Raw genomic sequence first — 20,700 nt, forward strand, 5'->3', positions numbered from 1 at the left:
AGGTACATTATAAGTATTGTTAGTAATCATGTAAAAATGAGGATGTGGCACTGGGGATGGAAAGGAAAGTGCAAAGAGATGTTTAAGAATCACCAGCACTCAGAATCATAAAGATTTAGACTGAGAGGGATCCCAAGGTTATCTACAGCTCTTCTGTCACTGTCCCTGGGGAGAGCTCGGGAATGGGAAGGAAGAAGTGAATTATAATGAGTTTTCTCCCAGGAGCTGAGGTGGCCAAGCCTGAGACTCTGGGAGACTTGTTAGTTCCGGAAGGAGATTAAGTTTCATTCTGAGGGTGGGGAGTTTGAAGATATGATAAACCTGGCAGAGGAACAGCAGATATGCTGGGGAACTGTCTAAGGCTACAGACCTGGGAGGTAATAGCTAAACATCCAGGCTGGAAGCATGCAAAACATGATCAACTCTCTTTAAAATAAAAATGCACATATCAGAATAAAAACAAAGGGCCAAAGTCTGCTTTGGGATATTACTGTTAGAAGTTGGGAGGACAACATGCCTTACCAAAGAGAGAGAGAGATGGGTGGGTCAGGAAGGTAGATAAATGAAAAAATCAACTTTCAGGAAACAGTAGAAATGCTATGTGATTCAGAAAATTGTAGTATAAAGACTGAGAAAGAGACATTGGGTTTTAGGTAGAGAATATCTTTGGTGACTTTACAAAGAATCAGAGAAGGAAGATGAGTTCAAGAACCATGATTCAATGACAGTTTACAAAGCAGACAAGTTAAAATCTGGACAATGTTGTTATTTCTATTTTGAATAAACTAATTTAAAATTGGGCCAGAGCATTGACTATACTTCTGTTTTCCTTATCAGTAAGAAAGGTTTTTACAAAAGGATGGACTGAGCTTCTTTTCCAAAGTCAAAACAGAGAAGAAGGCTGTCCCTTTTTCTTGGTCTTGGACCCATCCCTGCTCAGGCCAATGCACCTCCTTCCAGCTAGAGATTTGTTGAGTGCTTCCTACTGCCAGAGAATATGCCAGGGACTTACATAGGAGTTAGGTCAATATTATCTCCACATTCAACAATTTTAGATAGGTAAAGAAAGGTTCTACATTTGAAGAAGAGAGTCAAACACTCAACTGTGTCTTCAAAGTTACTGGCCCTAAGTTACCCTCCTCTGGTACTTCCCTTTGGGAACAAGGCAGGGGATAAGTGATTCCAATGATACTACCATGTCACCTGGGTAAATTATTATTGTCTTAATAATAATGAGAAGCCAGGAACCTAAGAAAGGATCTCATTAACATGGATCCAGGCTATTCTGCCAGGAAATCACAGTCATTTGAATAGCAGGATTTCCTTCTGGGAAGCCATATGGGAAAGAGATTGGAGAAAAGACATCTGGATGCATATGCTTCTGAAAGGGAAGCTTGTTTCTTTCCTCTTCCTCTTGGGGTTAATATTTTAAGTTCGTTTATAGGTAGGCCACTACATGTGATCAGGTGACCGGACCAGTCCCACTACTGGTGACAACACTAGTGACAACTCCTTCCAGGGCTCACATTCCTGCAACTCCTCACAAGATTCTGACCCGGGTTTGTGCTTCAGCTGGACTCCATCCATGGGAGGCAGCAGAGCTTGGGTTTCTTCTCTTCTTCAGAAGAGCTTCCGACGAGAACGATGGAGTAAAAAAGTGTCTGGTTGGGAAAGTAAATAGAGAGAAGGCAAATAAATAAAAATGCTCACAAGCAATTACAGAGAGGAAGTGACATTTTTATGAAAGTCACTTTTCTGATGGACGACAGGCCTGCTTTGCTGACAGTGCCGTGGGAATACTTCCGCGAGGGGGGCGGTGGCCAAACAACTAGCGCGTCCTGATAAGAAAATCAAACAAACAAAAAGAGTATGGGAAGACCACCCACTGGTCACCGGAGGCTGGAAGCTATGGCCTTTATTTCCTCTCTGGCCCCTTAACCTCATCCCTATCCCTCCCGGCCCTGCCACTCCCCGTGCAAGTCGTTTTAGGCATAGGAACCCTTTCCTCCGCTCAGCTTCGGCATCGTGCTGCGTTCCTGGAGGCCGGGGGGCCGCGTACCCCGCGAGCTGAGCGTCCCGGAGTGAGGTCCAGCCTTCATAGGGCTTCCAACCCGGGCCCATGGCAGGCCTCTGGCAGCCTGCGCGCCCCCAGGTGGGTCTGCGCCCCAACCGCGCGCGCGGGCCGGGCCGGGCCGGCCCCTGGGCGGTGTCACGGCGCAGCTGGGAGGAGCAGGAGGGGGAGGAGCAAGGAGGGGCGGGCGCCGCGCGCCGGGGGAGGGGTCGCTGCCGCCGCGGGGATCGTCAGGCCGGAGCCGTGCGGCCGAACGGGCTGCGGGGAGGCTCGGCCGCCGGTAGGCTCGCGGCGCCCGGGCCGGCGGGGTCCGGCCGGGCCGGCAGCGTCCGCCGAGCGACGGGAAGAGGTAACGGAGCAGACAAAGAGCGGCGCCTGGGAGGGCGCGGCCGCCGCCCCGGGACCCGCGCCGCTGCCCTCCGGCCTCGGCGGGAGGCGGGCGGCGAGGTAAGCGCGGCCGGCGGGCTCTGGGCCGGGGCCTCAAACTTGGGCCGCTTGGCGGAGTTGGGGGGCGGCGGGCTCGCGGGGCGGGGCGCGGCGCGGCGCACCCGGTAAGGGGCCAGGGAACCAGTCCCTTCCGCGCCCCACCGGTGCCCTGGGCCCCGCCGCGGCCTGGCCCCGTGGTCGCGGGCTGCCTGCACCTCCCGACTCTGCGCCTTCCCCCCGCCAGCCCAGTGCCCAACCCCCCGAGGGCCGTTGCTGAGAAGAGGGGGGCCGTTAAGGGCGTGGGTGGGGGGCAGGGGCCGGGGCGGCGAGTTCCCCGGACCGGAGACCCCCGCGCGCGCTGGGAGCGTCCGGCCTGCGGGCTGGCGGCCGGCCCGGAGCCCTGCGTGGGACCGTACAGTGGCCGAGGTCGCCGGTGCGCGAACCCCTGGCAGGAATAACCGCGAATCGCCAGGTCCCAGCGTAGGGACGCGGGAGGCCGAGCGCGGTCTGCAGAACTTACTGTGTTTATTGGAACTATTTATGATTCCTCAGAAAGCTGCTGTCACATCGCATAAAGGAGATTTTCGACTGGGCGAAGGCGCTTTGTGCCGGGTCTCAGGCTCTGCATCCTGTTCCAGATTTACAGGATTCTTACAACCACCTAAAACAAAGTTTCTCATTGCACTCTGCCCTCTCGGTTTATTCAGGGCGATTTAACCACCAAGTGGTTCTGGGAGAAATTGGTGTATGACTTTTAAGACATTGACTGGAACTCTTGTGTGAGTGCAGTTAGCGTGTCATTCTGAGGACGTGTTTAATTTGAAGAACGCTTTGATTTGTAGACAGTAATGATCTTGTTGGAAGGTCTGCGAGGGATGCTGGAGGTCACCGGCAGTTGAATATCAAGCTCCTGACTTTAGCATTGTTAGCAGTTTCAGGGACAAAGCAGGAACGTGTGTGGAGTCGGCGCCTCTCTCTTCAAGGCAGTTGAGTTGGCAGTTTCCCCTTTATTTGGCTTTGTTTATTTTGCCAACAGGTTTAAGGCTGAATCTGCCAAGTTTGCCTGTACAGGATGGGGTGAGCAGGCCCCAGTACTAGGGCTGAGAAGCCTAAACCGTCGCGCAGGCCCATTCTTTCCGTTGACCCAAAAGGAAACTGAACTGAGGGAGGCCGGTGGGCGTGGCTTGTCCGGGTTGTACAGGTAGGGGAGGCCCTTCCTGTTCCAGGCCCAGCTCTGGCCTCTCTCCCGTTTCTCCGAATGGATTTTGTTAGGAATGAGAGCAATTTGAGGTGTCTTTCGTATTTTTGATGTTGCCATCAACAGTTCTTTTCAAGCTTTAAAATGACTAAAAATGAAATTAACCTGGGCTCCTTTAGCCTATCACAACAGATCTAAACTTTGTTCCTGAGCACTCCTTTAAGTCGCTTGCCCAGTGTTCCTAGATAAACGGGTAAATTAATAACAGAATTCAAGCACCTGCGGCGTTTATATAAAGAGAATGGCTTGTCAGTGGATATGTGGAGTAAAAGTGGACTTCCCGCTGAGATTGCGTTGGAGAAGCAGTTTCTAGGTTTTCAGAACAGGGATTTCTCAGAAACAGGTGCTAACCATGCTTGTAAAGCAGTGACAAGGGGAAATCCTACCTTAATATTTCTCTCCTTGAGGTTGGTTAGATATAGTTTTGATGGAAGAAAGTGGTTGGATCTCAGCGGTCTTCCCGCTGCAGCTGTTTGAGGGTGAAATTGAGAACTTTAAGCTGTAGGAAGCTTCTGGAGGACCTTGACTCAGCCTGCTCTCCTGGAGGCCCCACCAGGGCTCTGAGCTTCTCAGTTGTTACATAAACACTCACCAGGATTGATCATGGAACAAAAGGATGAAATTGGGTGGCAAATTGCTGTCCAGAGAATTGACTTGCTCTGCTGCTCCCTCTGCCCACTTGTGGAGAAACTGGCACTTTTTAAGTGGGGGTTTTGGGGTCTAGTTTAAGGTTCATTACAGGTAACTGTCTCAGTTTTCAGGCTTTGCATTCTGCTAAATCATGTATCACATACTTAAATTCTCTTCATCCTGATCTCTTGGACCCTGCCACATTCCCACGCTCTGTCATTTGCATTGGCAGAGTTATCACAGTTTTCCAACACACACATACTATGTACACAGTATTTGAAAATTGAGCTACCATCCACATTAAATACACCAGAAACCTTCCTTTCTTGTGCACAAACTGGATAATCTTTTAAAATACCTTAAAGACTCCCTGATTGCCCGGAATGAGCCGAGTTCTTTACTTGCTCTCTTGCATTAGGTTAATATGCCTTGGCGAGATGAGGCTGTGTTGCTCTCTGGGACATGTATGCTGACTAACTTGTAGTGTGCTCTGAGGGAAAGGGCTGTGGACACTCATCTCAGCCTTAAAAAAATGACACTGATGGGGCTGAAAAGCGGAAGATTGCTTGTGGGGACCGGGAGGGCAGTGTTTAGGAAAACTAGTAAACTTTTATTTCCACAAATGAACTGGAAACTCCCCAGAACTCACCCTAGAGGCTTAGGAAATTTGTCGTCCCATCTGGAGAGTTTGCAAATGGGACTTTCAAATTGTTTCTCTCTGCTAAAATGAGTGATAGAAGACCTTCATGGCATGTTTTACACGGGCCTAGGCTAAAAATGATACCATGTAGCAGGTTGTTGAGTGCTTGAGTTAAGGCAACTTAAAAGGAGGTCAGGAGAGCCTTTTAATGGGTTATCAAAAATATGCAGCTAAAGTAAAAATAGTTTTTTTATTTCTTTAGGTCACTTTAGTAACACAATTTTAAAAATTAGACTTTTTTCTTTTCCTGCATTTCACTTTGAACTGATCTCAAAGTATGTATATTTATGAAGTTATAATCTACATTAGCAAGTTATACCCTTTCCCCCAACACACACAAACACACAGGACTTTATCACAGTCTGCCCTAAAGTTTCTTTGTTTGTACCTTATACACATGGATGCCCAGCAGGTCCTGACTGAACGGGTGAATATTGCATTCTGAGCCTGTTGACTTGTTAGGGCTTTAGGTTCCTATTGAGAAGGAGTAATAAATGAGCTCCAGAATCCTTGTACCTCTGCTCAGAACCTCCTTGACGTGGTAAAAGTCTTTGTCCCCAGGATGTCCAGGAGAATTTGGTCTGGTGCCTTCTTTATTTCGTAAATTCTCTGTCAAATGAACCACTTTTGTCCTTAACCTAAACTTTAAAAAAAACAACAACGAATAAACAAAAGCAAAACAAAAAACAAACCCAACTGTATAACCAGCTGGTGGGTTTGCTAAATACGTTGCTTTTCAGTAGATGGCATATTTGTTCCTGTCAACCTGAACTGGAAACTCTGGGCAAGTATTGTTATACTTGGCCTGGTAAGTTAGTTATTTTGTGCCACCTTATTTTCTACCATTTGTATTTTAATCTTTTTAAGAAAAGAAGCTTCAACTGCATTCAGAATTTAAATGCTGCAATTTCCTCTTTTGAGACAGTTTTAGAAAATAGGATGGATTTGCTGGTCAGTGGTCAATGAAGATCTAAAATGCCATAGATAAAAATTGGTAAATTGGAGTTTACAGATTGCTTTTCACATATACCATCATATTTAATATTTGAAATAACATGGTGAAATTGGCTCCAGGCCTTATTTTAGTGTGAAGAGACTAGAGTTTGGACAGTGCCAAGGATGACAAATCTTGAACTTGGGTGTAAGTCCTTTCTTTGGCACCCTGCACCCCTGCTAAGCAGGCATCAGACAGGGAACACGAAAGTGGTCCTGGGTAGAGCTGTTTTTATGAGGCTACTGATCTACTGGCGCATTCTGATGGAGTGGTGTGTTATAGACCTTGTGCAGTGCCTTTGCTGTGTTGCAGCTGTGAGCACATGTTGGTGGCAGCTGATTCTACATTTGAGTTGACTCACTGAAGATGAGCCATTTTCTGAGGAGCAGACAGGAGCAGGTTCAGTGAACTTCTGTCCTTCATTGTTAGGAGCCGCAAGTTGAAGAATGCTTAACTCCTGTTTAGCGTGCCCATTGGTGAGTTTGGGCTGCTATCAGAGAACACCATAGGCTGGGTGTGAAACAGAAATCTATTTCTCACAGTTCTGGAGACTGGAAAGTCCAGAATCAGGGTGCTAGCAGATTTGATTTTTGGTGAGTCTCTCTTCTTGGCTTGTGCATGGCCACCTTGCTCTGTCCTCACAGGCACATTCTTCTCAGGTGTCTCCCTTTCTTTTTATGAAAACACCAGTCTTGTTGCTTTAGAGTCCCACTCTTATGACCTCATTTAACTTTAACTACCGCTTTGAAGGCCCTGTCTCCAAATACAGCCACATTGGGAGTTAGAGCCCAACATATGAGTATTGGGGAGATAATTCAGTTCATAACAGTATGTGACTCTGTTCAAAGACAAGGCTGATTATTTTGTGAAGTCCAGTTACTTCCTTCAACCAGATTTGAATCCACACATTTGAGGACACCTGCCAGGGCTAATGACAGAGCAGTTGGGAGCAGGGAGGGAATGGTAACTCACTGGTAGTCAGAGAACCTGGAGATAGAGAGGAAGCCTTGGCATTGGACTTCGAGGCACTGGTCAGGTTTTAAGTAGAATGACAGAGATAAAACAACGTTGACTTAATTCCATTTATGGATGCTTATCCTTAATGTGTGTGGGTTCAACTGCAGGCATTTTTTTGTTAGGCTCATGATAAAATATTAGATCTATAGAAAGTGTTGGATTTTTGATGGATATGAAAGTATATTCTGGTCCTGGATGAAGAGAGCAAAGTGAAAGGGCGAAGCTGGTGGCCGCCTGGGGCAGAGAGGCCATTCAGTCTGGGCCAGCTGTTGCTGTGACCACAGTCTTCGCCATGTAAGCATGTGTCCCTTCAGTGGGTGTGCCTGGCAGTGCTTGGTAAAGTCCACCCTGAGCAGCGCATGAATGTGTCTGACCTAGGCCAGTATGAGTTGGTCAAGATGATTACATAAGACTAGGAGAATGTCTATGTGCCTGGCAGCTCTCCAGCTCAAATGTGTGTACACTCACCATTCATTCAGTCACTCTGTCATTCATATGAATTATCCAACTTTTTACTGATAATTTCCACCTAGAAATCTGAACATCACAAGTTGTATGCACCATCTCCTGACTTGCCTGTCTTCTCAGCATCCCATCATCGATTCATCTTGGTCATCCTTGAATTCTCCCCCACCTCCTAAGCCTAAATCATACTGATTTTACCTCCAAAAAGATCTCTTCCATCTCAGCCCTGCTGTACATTTTATTTCTTCTCTCACTTGGACTGTCAAAATACCTTTCTAACCATTTTTGCCAATTCATTCTACTCACTGCACCCTAATATTCAAGTCTGGCCATAGTCTACATTGGTGGCTCTCTGTTGCCCTTAGATCAGTGTCCCAAGTCCGCGGTGTTCTGTTGGCCTCAAAATATGCACCAGGTCATTACAGTCACCCATGGTTACACACTAAATGACAGTTTGCTAATTGTGATAACAAAATGCCAAAGTTTTTTATTAGTTTATATTGAAAGACTTCTGCACATTGGGCCTGATTCGGTATTTACCCCTTGTAATGATGGCTTTGCCACACATCTACAGCTTTGTACCTTGGCAGTATGCACACCCTTATGCCAGGAGAGAGACTGAGTGTGGAAAATGCTGTATGTTTGTTTCAGTGTGGAGTGTTTCACTGCAAATGCCCTTTGAAGTGCTTGTTTGTCAAGATATTGCTGTCCTACTAAAATATAATGAGAGTCACAGATGTGACCCACAGATGTGTTTTAAATGTTCTAATAGCCACGTTAAATATGTAAAAAGAAACAAGTGAAATTAATTTTTATATTTTATTTTACCAATCTAAAATTTTTATTTCTATATGTAATCCATATAAAACATTATTAGTAAAATATGCATATTGTTTTATTTGTGTGAAGGCTTTGAAATGGCATGTATTCTATACATATAGCACACCTCATTCCCTCTCCTTACATTTGGAGTGTTAGGCAGCTATGGGAGGCTAGTGGCTGCCTATTGGCGATTGCAGGTCTATACATTTTACGTGATTTAAGCTTCATTTATTCTGTATTTTCCAAAGGTGAGAGAGCTAAAAAAAAAGGCATAATGGAAACAACTTAAAGTAATAGTAACACCATTATTATTCTTCTTTAATGGTAAAGGTATAACCTATGTAGTTGTAAAGAATAATGTAATATTTCATGCACTCAATTTTAGAGTACTGAAATCACATTTGGTTACATGTAATGAAAATACCTTGTACATTTTACAAGTATTTTAAAATGTGTTTTGAATGCTAGAGCTTAAATTATCAATATAAAATAATTCATTTGGGTATTGGTATTCAACATATTTCTGATATATGTTAAGTACTTAATTTATAAGTATAGAAGCTAAAATTATATATTTTCTTTAGTGATCATTAGCATCTCCCCTAACACACACCCATATCGCACATTGTAATTACTGTTCTAAGCATTGTACACAAAATAATAACTCATTGAAACCTCTCAAAAATTTAGTGTGGTTACCTTATAGATCGGGATATGGGAGAGACTTAGCAGGTTACCTTGCCTAAGGTCACAGATAGTATTGTAAGATTATGCAGCAGATCTGTCATTCAAACTCAGACTGTTTGACTTCTGAGTCTCCTCTTATCACTAAGCTAGGTCACCATCTCTTCAGTAAGATGTATCTGCAAATACATAAACAGAACTATAAACTTTTATTATGGTACAGGATTTGAGAAAAATTGATGGGAAGTCATTGATCAGGAGTGGAACCCCTCCTGTCAGCCAAGTGGTGGAGGAAGTTCTGGACTTTGGACGAACATGATGAGTGATTAAGTGCCACTCCAATAGTCCTGAGGGGTAGCTGTGGAGGCTCACAGAGGAGCATTATTGAGCACAATTGACCTTGTTGCTTATCTCTCCCAGCCCCTCCTCACTGTTTACCACAGACTGGTTGTCCTCCATGGGCCAACTCTCCAGCCCTGAGATGGCAGTTGGTACCCTCTGGAGGACTCCTTAAGCCACAGGTCGCTGGACACACTCCAGAGTTTTGTGATGCAGAAGTCTGGAGGGGCCTGGGAATTTGCTTTTCTGATGAGTTCTCAGGCGATCTGTGTCCGACGGTCACTATCCATTGAGAACTGCTGCTGAGGGATTTGCACAATGACCGGGGGACTGAAGAGGTTTTCTGCTTTGTTGTAACAGCGTTTAATTTGAGAGTGGCCTGTAGGCCTGTTCTGCAGGTACTATCCTATAGGTCTTTGTGGTTGTGCCCTTTCATAAAGAGCTATGTGAGAGTCCCCACCCTATCTCCGCCACCATGGAGACAGGAGAAGCAGGAGTGAGTGTGGGAGACCCTTTGGGAGGCCATTTTTAGCTGCAGCTATTTTTTTCTTAGTGTGTTACTGTTAGTAAAGCGAAGGTGGTTAAGTAGGTGCTTGCGGAAAACCTGGAAGCCCAACACACCAGATCTTTTCCCTTTGAGCTCTATGATGCCTGTGCAGGTCCTGAAGTATCCCTAAATGGCTTTGGAAATGTACTTCTTGGGTCATGAGAGAGGCCAGGTCAAGTGTCAGTTTGGATTGTTGGAAGATTGTTATTACAAGGTTCCAGTGGGACCTTTCACTGTGGCTTCCATTCCACGATTGAAACGAGTTTTGTAGTGCCACATCATCCTAATCCTTCCCTTCTGTTTTTGGAAGACTTTCAGTCATCCAAGTATTGGATAGCCTTCCTCTGGAGCAGACGGACTTGAGATACAACCAAGAGCTTGGTGCTTCTGCTGGGGGAGGCTGCTGTGTCTCCCAAGATATAGGGTTTCCCAAGAAACAGTGGTTTTCAGATGGGCTACCATTTGGGCAGTTTCTTTTAATTCACAGGTTTAGACTTTCAATGAGGCTGCTTCTCATGTGGCCAGCTCTTCGTGTGTAGCATGTTCCAGGAGGAGTAGCAGCAAAAATTCATTTATATCAACTTAATAATTCCCCTAGCAATGGTGGGGCCCCCACTAGTGAGGAATGTTCAGAGAAGGTGAGGCCATAATGAAATGCCTGAAAAGGCGCCAGTGGCCATCTTATAGGACAAAACTCAGTGTATCAGTGTCCAGTGATTCTCCTTAAAGGATGTCTTTAATGTCCGATGAAATTTGGCTGAGTATTTAAGGTTGTCTGCAAGTCAACAAATATTTGAATTATGCCACTTATGAGGCTGGCTATAGAAGAGAAGCTTTCTTTTTCTCTTCCCAGCTGTGCTCATTTTAAGAACAATCACTTTAAAAGCTTGTATCCCTGTTTTCAAGTCTGTGTGTGTTAGGGGGAGGTCTGGATTGGTGATAAACAACTCTCTTAATTGCTCTGAGTGATGGATGCCAGCTGGGGGACACTGACATAAAATCTGTGAGCTGCTCAAGTATTTTTAAGAGAGCAAGAAATAACAAGGAGTCGGAGTTATTTTAGAGATAGTTTCAGGAAATTTGATGTAGGTGAATAGTGAATTTTCATCAAACTTTTTTTAAAGAAAGGTATTTAAGAGCAGAATCTGGCAAGACAGATGTAAAAACAGGTTTTTCTTTTTGGTCTCCCCTCTGGGTTTCACATTTGTATGTGACTCAATGTACTCCCCACGCCCCCAACCATTTATCTTAAAGTTGCCTGTTTGCCATCTGTCTTCATTACCTGCTCTCACATGGTTTTCTCTTCACATGTTTTAGTTATTGACTTCTTTGGACCTGCCTAGCTTGTATTTAGAAGTTCTCCTTCCTTTATTAAGCCATCTGTCTTGCTAAATTCCCTTCTTGTAGTTTCCTTAGTAGGTCTGTTTTCTGTGGTTCAGTAAACATGACCCAATGGGGTCTGTAAAGAAACTCTGCCATTACTCTCTACAAAAGGGGGAGAATGGGAAAATGGACACTCTTCTGTTAGAACTCTCATTTTGATGTGTGCCTGGATGGAACTGTAGTTCAGTTGATCCATCACAGATTAAGACTCAAATGTTCAATTCGCTACTGCTTAACCTTGACTTGGCTCTCATCAGGAAAGCCAAGTCCATCTTCCAAAAACAAAAAGTAAATTCTCTTTTCATTAATGTCCCAGGTCGGTGAGGGTTATGTGTTGAAAGAAAAAAAAAATGTTTTCAACATACTTCTCATTAATATGTACAAATTCTCATTTATTTTTGAATCTTATTAGCTGTTAAGTTGGATTAAGGAATAAAATTAGTTCACTTTTACAAATACAAAAATACCTTTTTAAATTTTAGCATTTTAAAAACTTAATTGACACTTCAGTTCTGTATAGAGAGTATTGGTTCTCACCTGGGAGCAATTTTGCTGATGTGGACACATGGCAATGTCTGGAGACATTTTCTAATTGTTATGACTGGGAAGTGCTCCTGGCATCTAGTGGGGACAGACCAGGAACGCTGCTAAACATTGTTACAGTGCACAGGACTGCCCCACAACAGAGAATCACCTGGCTCCAGATATCACTGTCTCAGCAGCCTTGATGTAACTGAATGCTGCTCTACTTTGCTTAAACATTTAAATAAATTAATGGCACCTGTATTCTTCCACACTGTTGCCCTTTTGGAGATGTTTTTCCATTTTTATAAATATGAAAAATAATACCTATTTAGAGAGCAAAACGCTAACATCTCTGCAATTAAATTTGTAAACTTATAGGGACCATTTTAATATCTTTCTGAACCGTGATAAAAAAAACTCTTCCTTTATACTGTTCACTTACAAAGAAGCACTGGGGGCCCCTTATAAATTGCTTTTAGTAAGTAATTGACTTTCACTGTTTGGTCTAATCAGAGACATCTGTTTACTTAGCTCAGAAACCTTACAGATGATTGTCTATAGAAAAAAATTTTTTGTTATTACTGAAGTTCATGAGTCTAGGTTCAGCCTCATTATCTTTGAGCTGGTCACATCTGTAAGCTTTCGAATGTGTTTCCTTCTTTGTATAGTTCTAAAAAGTAAACTCTTCAGAGGAGAGAGAACAAAAATACCACAAATTAGACCTTTTCTAGGGAAAAGGGAAAGGAAAATGATAATTTGGCTTTTACTCTCTGACTCCCAGTGTCTAGGTTAGTGGCAGAGCTGCCTGTTAGCTGGCTTGAAGTATGACGTTGATGCCCACACCTCTTTCTTTATAAGCAGGCTGTTACTTGACAAAGTCAGAGCAGCCTAGACATTATGAGGTCTATAGTTAGAAGTTTCCTTGGCTTTATGTAGATGTAGTTTGTGTAAATCATTTCCTGTTGGATTGCCCTTCCTTTCTACTTGGTATCTTATCATCTCCTCTCTTTTAGTTCTGTTACCAGGATTAATACTAAATCAGCACTTCATAAGTTCGTCAACTAATCTTGGTAGAGATAGTTAAAATACAATCACTCTTCTTTTTCTCAGTCCTCCCATGCTCAAGCGAAAGACTTCGGAAAAATTCATGGCAATTGTGGACAGACCTAAATTCTGAATTTATGCGCTGTAAATAGTGCATATATCTGATTGTGATTTGTGCCTGCGTTGTCTCTGACAGCACTGGTGGGGGGAGGCGATTATGCTTACTCAGCCATTGTGTAGAGGGGAGCGGGTGGGTCACAGGGCACAGTGACTGGTCCACAGGGGTCTCGTTGATGCCTGGTCAAGGAGAGGCCTCAGGCCTGGGATGTCTGTGAGTTGTCTGAGATCTAAAGTTGCAGATTGTGGACCTCATTAGGGCCTTGGAATGGTTATTGAAGTCTCCTTTCTCAAAATAAAATGTTTTGCCTTTTATTGCAGTAACTTCTTGACTTTTAGTTATAAGAGCAGCTGAATTAAAACAGGCTCATTTTGAACTTCATTAATAGCTACTCTAAATTTGAACTTCCAGCATCTTGCACCATGTGAGGAATAGAGATGTAGGTTCTTCTTTTCACCTGCTGCTAATTTGGCTCAAGTAGCACAGCTAATTTTTAACTTCTCTTTACCTCCATTTTGTCTTCTGTGAAACAAGGGCTTAGTTCTAATGTTTTAAAAGGCATTTTATAGCTCTGCCATTCCCTGTTTCAAAACTTGAGCTGTATAGTTCTTTATCAGAGAAGTTTCAAAGCGGAGTGGCATGAACTGACTTATGTGGTAAATTGTTGTTGCTGTTACTTTTTGTGAATCTAGTTCGAGGACTGAACGAGTGTGTGTGTGGAGATGTAGAAATCCTGCGTTATCCTTCCTGATCTGACCTATAAATTGGCCTGCTGTCCTAGTTTTGCTTAACTAAATTGTCACACAGTTAATGCTTTGGGGTGCTGGCTACATGAGAGCCACTGTGTCAGGTGCTATGGAAATACGGCCAATCAAAGACTTGCCTCCGTGGAACTTAGAAACCAGTGTGAAGATATTTTACAGGTGCACAGTCAACTCTAATCTCAATGACAAGTGTACAAAATGACTCTTCACTACCACTGTGTGGGGGCCTGTAGGAGATACAAGGGAAAACACTTGGAAAGTCTTTAAGGCCAGCTAGAATTTATTTCAGTTACTCCAAAGAAAGGTAATATTAATATTTTCTTCAAGCCCTTTAGAAGCTCTTCAGTGTACAGGCAACCCTGGAGGCAGTGGCAGGTCAGCTCAGCAGAAGTGACCCGCTCGGCAGTCGCCGGCCTGTTTCACCGCCGTAGTCGGGCTCGCACCCTGTCCTCTCTTCCCAGGGTTGCCACTCGTCCTCCTGGGTGAAGGTCATGCTGTCAGTCGGCTTAAGATGATCACTTGATGTGGGGGTCCACTAGTCCGTAATTTTAAGATAATGTAAATTCTACTTATAAGTTGTGTATTTTCTTAAGTCCTTTAGATCTTAAAAATTAGTAAAACTCCTTGTTGGTGTTCTTAATGAGAATACGGCATTAGCTAGTATACCAACACTTCCTTATTCCCCTCTTTAAAATTGATAATGGCAAAAATGTGTATGTCTTTACATTTTAGTCTAAAACATCTATTTTGTCAAATGACTGCTTTGCCTGGATTAGTAATGAATGTTGTAAATCAATCCTGTCCAGACATTTTACAGGTTTATGTTTTTACCCTACTGATCGTCTAGTTTGAAATGTTTCCTTTCGTTTCCTTTGAAACTAAACCATTTCTTACTTAATTATAGATGTTCTATTTTGTATATTTTAAATGCAGTGTTTCAGATTGTTGACTTTAGCTTAGTCTAGTACCCAAACTGTGTCATTTTGACAGCAAGTCGGTAGAAAACTATTTTGCAGAAGTGACCGAATTCGGTGTTTCTGTTTTAGCTCTGTTTAGTATGTGGAAATAACTAACACTAGCATTCACACAATTAGAATCATAATTAATGATTTGCCTTCCATTTCACACTGAACCAGTTTATATTTTCTTTAACTTTTGATGATGTGGGTTAGTATAAAATAGTTTTTGTGATATACTATAATTAAATTGTGATGCACTGTAATTAATGCTTTGAGTTAAAAATAACTTAATTTGAGAAAAATGAGAATTTAGTATGAGTTTTGTGATGCAGTTTAAAAGATTGATTAGAATTCATTGATTTCTAGCTCTCAGGGACCTTGTTAAGAGAGAATTTAATGTGAGTTAATAAGTTTGTGTTGGGTCTCATTCAGGGGAACAAGATTTTATTTTTGTTCACAAACTCATGCAATATATTTATTATTTTACATGTTGAAGTACACGTGTTCTCTGAAAAAGAGCAAGAAATGTACTGTTTCAGTCATGTACTAACCTTATTCTGTTGTGTTAAGCTAATCAGTAAATATTTATCTCCTTTTGTGGAATACAGTTTTTACTAGCTTTTCCAAAGTACAGTTTGTAAGTGTTGAAAGCCATCTATGTTATTATTTGCATATATGTATTTGTGTATATATAGTACATAAAATTTTAAAGCTTTCATTTTAGAATAGTTTTAGGTTTATAGAAAAATTTCAAAGTTAGTACTAAGAGTTACCTTATACTGAACATTCTGTTTCCCCTATTATTAGCATTTATAATGGTACATTGGTCACCACTCAGTATTGTTAACTAAAGGCCATACTTTATTTGAATTTTCTTAGTTTTTGCCTAATGTCCCTTTTTCTGTCAGGGATCCCATCCAAGATACCACATTACATTTGATAGTCATGTCTCCTTTGGCTTCTCATGACTGTGACAGTTTTTTAGACTTTGTTTCGATGACCTTTACACTTTTGAGGAGTGCCAGTCAGGTATCGTATGGAATGTTCCTCAGGTGGGGTTTGTTTGATGCTTTTCTCATGATTATACTAGGAGTACAGGTTTTGGGAGGAAGATCACAGAGGTTAAAGTGCCATTTCCTTGCACCATGTCAAGAGCACATGCTGTCAACATGATGACCACCTGGCTGAAGCAGTGTTTGTGAGGCTTCTCCACTGTAAAGTTAGCTGTTTTTTCCTTTGTCTGTATTGTAGTCTTTGGAAGGAAGTCACTTGAAGAGGGAAGAGTTATGTTTTGCTTCCTTGAGGGGATTGAATATAGTGTACATTAGTCATAGTCATACCCCTTATCAGCGGGGCACATATTTCAAAACCCTCAGTGGGTGCCTTGAAATTGCAGATAGTACTGAACCTTATATATGCTATGTTTTTTTCATATGTATACATACCTGTGATAAAGTTTATTTTTAAATTTTTAAAAAAATTAAATTTATTGGGGTGACATTGGTTAATGGGATCATGTAAGTTTCAGGTGTATATTTCTATGATACCAGATCTGTATGTTGTATAAAGTTTACTTTATAAATTAGACACAGTTAGAGATTAACAACAATGCTAGTAGACCACTTAGAACAATATACTATAATAAAAGTTTTGTGAATGTGGTTTCTGTCTCTCAGAATATCTCATTGTACTGTTCTTACCTTTTTGCTTCAAGGAAGCATTTTACGGCTCCTCTTTGGCACTTCTGTTTGGCATGAAAGAATTGCCAGCATACTCCTAGCGCTTTTGGGCCATTATTAAGTAAAATAAGGGTGACTTAAACACAGGCACTATAATATGGCGATAATGGATCTGATAAACTAGACAGCTACTCAGTGACTAACAGGTGGGGAGCACCTCCAGTGTGGAGATGCTGAACAAAAACACGATTCATGTTCCTGGCAGGTTGGAGCGGGAGGGCGAGATTTTTATCACACTACTTAGAACGGCTTGCAATTTAAAACTCATGAATTGTTTATTTCTGGAATTTTCCATTTCATGTTTTTGGACCACACCTGATTGCATGTAACTAAAACCCTGGAAGGTGAAACCATGGATAAGGGGGAACTACTGCATTTAGAATTCCACATGGTTAGATTTATCTGCTCTCCATATACAGGAGGGAGATTTTTTAGTGGTCATCAAAAGCCTGCAGCACTGCCCTTGAAACTATTCCGAAGGAGGGAAGCACAGAGCGATCTAACAGCAGTGTTTCCAGAGTGTGGTCCTGGGTCATAAATGAGAAACGCAGATGCCTGGGGTCTGCTTTGAACCTGCTAACCAGTCTCCTGGGAAGGGTTGGTTTGGAATTCTTCCTGTGAACAAGTTGACTGGGTGGTTGGGATGCATGTTCAAGGTTGAGAACCACCTTTTCATATTCCGTGTAAACCCTAGTGACTGAGTCCCTCCTGATTGTGTAGCTGTGTTCAGAATCAGGGCCCCAGGCCCCTCCTTGCTCTCCATGCCTTTTATCTGCCACTAATATCTAGTCCCCTGTCTCCTCTGCAGAAGGCCTCTGTCCTGACCACTCCACCCACACTTTGAAGCCTTCCTGGACATTCTTTTGGAAAGGCTTGCTTTGTGTAAACCCAGGGTCCTTCTTTGCTTTCTGGGTAACCTCTTCCTCAGTGTGACACCCTCAGAGTTCTAGTAGAGGAGGAAATAGCGAGGTTACAGCTGTGAGCCCTGCTGTGTCCTGTGTAAAGGTCAGCCTGGGCCAAATGCCAGACTTGTCTGAAAATGGTTTTTGTCACATACATGTGAAAAAGAGTATGCGACAGTGTCTTGTGGACTCTGTCCAAGTTTGGGCAAATAAAAACCACCAGCAAATCTTTATGGTTTCCACATTGCCTGATGCCTCCTGCTTTGAAATGGCCTGAGGCAGATCCCCTGGTGGAAGTGGGAGGGCAGTGTCCTGAGGTGGTTTCTCCAGCTGGAGGAAGCTGCTGAGCCAGGTGAAGATACCATACAGTGTCAGCCCAGGGAAGGAGCCCTTCCTTCTGTACATACAGGGCAAGTCTGCTGTCCTGAGTGTGCTCTGGTGGCCCTGAAGACCTGCCCAGGTGCTATGACGCAGCTCTGGGTGTGCCTGTGAGTGGAGGTCTGGGCCAGGTAGGAAATGGCTCAGAAGGTGGCTTGGTGAGGGGCTTGTGAGGGATCCTTTTTCTCCAATGGCTGGCTGACCGGAGGTTCTAGAGATTTTTTTTTCTCCAGAGAGAGAAGAGTCGTTGACCTTTCTCTTGAGTATAGAAAGGGTCAGAGTTAAGGCCAGTAGCCTACTTCACTTTCCTATTTATACTTCTCCCCCTCAATAATGGTATGATTTGAGAAATGGGGATGGAAGGCCTCTTGTGGGGAGACTACTTAACTATTCCACCCTTTCCAAAGCTACAAAGAATAGAGAGATTCAGTGTATTCATTCACATGAATATAATTTGCATTAGTGCACTTTGTTTATTAAAATTGAATACAAACATCTGCAGTGCCTTTTTTGAACATTGCTCCCTTTAAATTCGTGGCTCTATGTTAAAGTATAATTTATGATTTCCTATTTTGGCCTTCAGATTTCTGATAATTTTTTTAAAAATCTTGTCTTTTTTCTAAATTTTTGTTTTGACTAATTTGTTGTATAAGTTGATAGCTTTGTGTAGAAAAGGACTTTGCATGAAAATGAGAACTCCCACCTGCTGGAACACAGATGTTTAAGGACAGTGTTTTTGGGTTGGCTGGTCTTGGGGTTTTTTTAATAGGAAGCATGTTAGAGCATAGTTTTCATTTGAGAGTAGGATTGAACAAGATCATCCCTTTAGCTTCCTTCCAGCTAACAAGTTGGAGGAGGCCTTTCCCAGGAAACATAGCAAGTAGGAGGCAGAGACTGAGACCAGAGGAGCCTGGTTCTGGTCTCAGCTGCCCCCTCACTTCCGCAGTCCTCCTGTTATTCACAGCATCAAAAGAGCCCCCTGCTCTGAAAGGTCCCTCCTGCAGCCCCGGCCCCAAGTCTGGAATCTAGGAATTTGTTCAATCTGATGGCCTGGCTTCGGGACCTAACGTGAAGTTCTGAGTGATTTCCCAAACTCAGAGTCCTTAACCCAAGGGCCCTGCTGTGAGTGGATGGATTTCAGGGGGTCTGTGAACTTGAGGTGGCAAAAACTTATATTGTTATTTCACTAGCTTTTAGCTCAGATTTAGTATTTGCTTCCATTGTGAATGTAGACAGTCACAGTTATCAGAGAAGTGACTGGGAATTTCACATCACATTACGGTGATTGCAGGTATGTTAAAGGTTTTTATCCTACTTCTCATTGTTACTTTGAAATTATGGTCATTATTAGACTTGTTTGGTGTGCGCTAAATATAAAGAAGCATATGTTACTAGGTCGCCTGGCACAGAAGGGTAGGGCCTGGTTGGGCACTGGGTGTTGTCCTACTTGATAATAAAGCTGTTGGGACCTAGGCCTTGGGCCACCGACAGTCTACACAGGCATCACAGAAAAATCATTTAATTTAATTAAAAGTCATTTCCTAACAGGATTATTTCTAGAAGTGCAGTGATGACAACACGCACCCCCACCAATGGATAAAACGAAATTTGTTCTCTAAAAGAAAACTCTACAACAGACTTTGTTTAAATTAGATAAAAACCCTAATTATTGTTTTTGTAAATTTAATTTAATTATTAAATTGTCCTAGTTGGAAAATATGTAATCAGTTAATTAGCTTTTAAAAAACCTTATCTTAATAGTGTTCTGGGATTTGTGATTATTTAATGGCATAGTGACTGGGTTAGGTTGTGGATTGGGTACTTAGGAGTTTGTAATAACTTCTTCACTACCAAGGGAAATGTCAGTGACTTAAAAATCTCTTACATAAAAGAGTTTGACTTTCTGGTTCTTGGGGCCTAATGGGAAAATGGTCCCTGGAGTTTTTGGCCCCATTTTTAAAAGAAATATTTTATAAAATAAAAAATAATGTGGAAAAAAGAATTGACATACTCCTTGCATGCGCCATGCTTCCTGTACAGGAATTAAAAAAACCAACTGCAGGAAGTTCCCTTCAAATGATGGATGGCATGGAGGAGCATTACTAAATTATCAGCGTGACAATAATAATCACTGATATTTATTGAGCACTTGACATCTTATATGTGTTGCCTAATTTGATCTTCACTACAATCCTCCAGGCTGCCCTTATCCCCGCTTAACAGAATAGGTAGGCAATTTAGAGAAGCTAAGTAATTTATCTGAGTGTTAGTCATGGCACCCTCTCTTCGGAAAGTTTTCACGTGGTGTATTATATCTGCACACGTGTGCAGTGACCCTTGGAGTTAGCTTCCTCTGCATCTTCACTGTGCAGGTTCGTGGGAGTGCACTGGCCGACCCCTGCATCCCAGATTATTTCAGTGCTCAACTTGTGCATGGTGATCTTAGCACGTCCTGCAGAAGCCTGCAGCCTTCCTGTGCTTCAGGTTCAGTCGCAAAGCTGCCTCCGGACTCAGTGGCCCACCCTTCTGACTGAAGTGAGTAGGAAGCAGAATGACCCTCATCACTTACACTCTGTTCTTCCCAGGCTGGTAGCACCACTGTACTGTATTGAGACCTGGCTCTTTGAGACATAATCTTTTTTGGCACTGTGTTGTTTTTTTGTTTTTGTTTTTGTTTTTCTGGTGGAGTTTCTTTTATAATGAAGACAACATACTAACCAACTCTTAGTAGTATTAAAAGAGAAGATGCTTCCTGTAACCATACCCTCCTAAAAGGGAACCTTCATATTTGTAATTAGTCCTTTCATTTGTAACCATTTGTACAATTTTATCCTCTATTTAATATGAACATTTTTTCACTTTATTAGTAGTCTTTATAATGTCTCCTCGTTGCGTGACATGTTGTGGAGGGAGTCTGCTGACTTGGTGGTTAAAA

The 20,700-nt window shown here is 42.7% G+C and overlaps 1 protein-coding gene across 2 annotated transcripts in view; it reads left to right on the forward strand.

The window, feature by feature from the left end:
* Positions 1 to 2,288: 2,288 nt before the first annotated feature.
* The window catches only part of NCK2 (NCK adaptor protein 2), a 143,231-nt gene continuing 124,819 nt past the window's right edge, over positions 2,289 to 20,700 (forward strand). The window contains exon 1 of one of the 2 annotated variants that reach the window (XM_054585800.1): positions 2,289 to 2,518. The gene's annotated coding sequence lies outside the window, so the exon portion shown is untranslated. The remainder of the gene's footprint in view (positions 2,519 to 20,700) is intronic. The other variant, XM_054585811.1, reaches the window with a different exon arrangement.

The sequence above is a fragment of the Pteronotus mesoamericanus genome, unplaced genomic scaffold (assembly GCF_021234165.1).
Source record: "Pteronotus mesoamericanus isolate MK-2021 breed Mesoamerican mustached bat unplaced genomic scaffold, CSHL_Meso_final contig_121, whole genome shotgun sequence".
Lineage (NCBI taxonomy): Eukaryota > Metazoa > Chordata > Mammalia > Chiroptera > Mormoopidae > Pteronotus > Pteronotus mesoamericanus.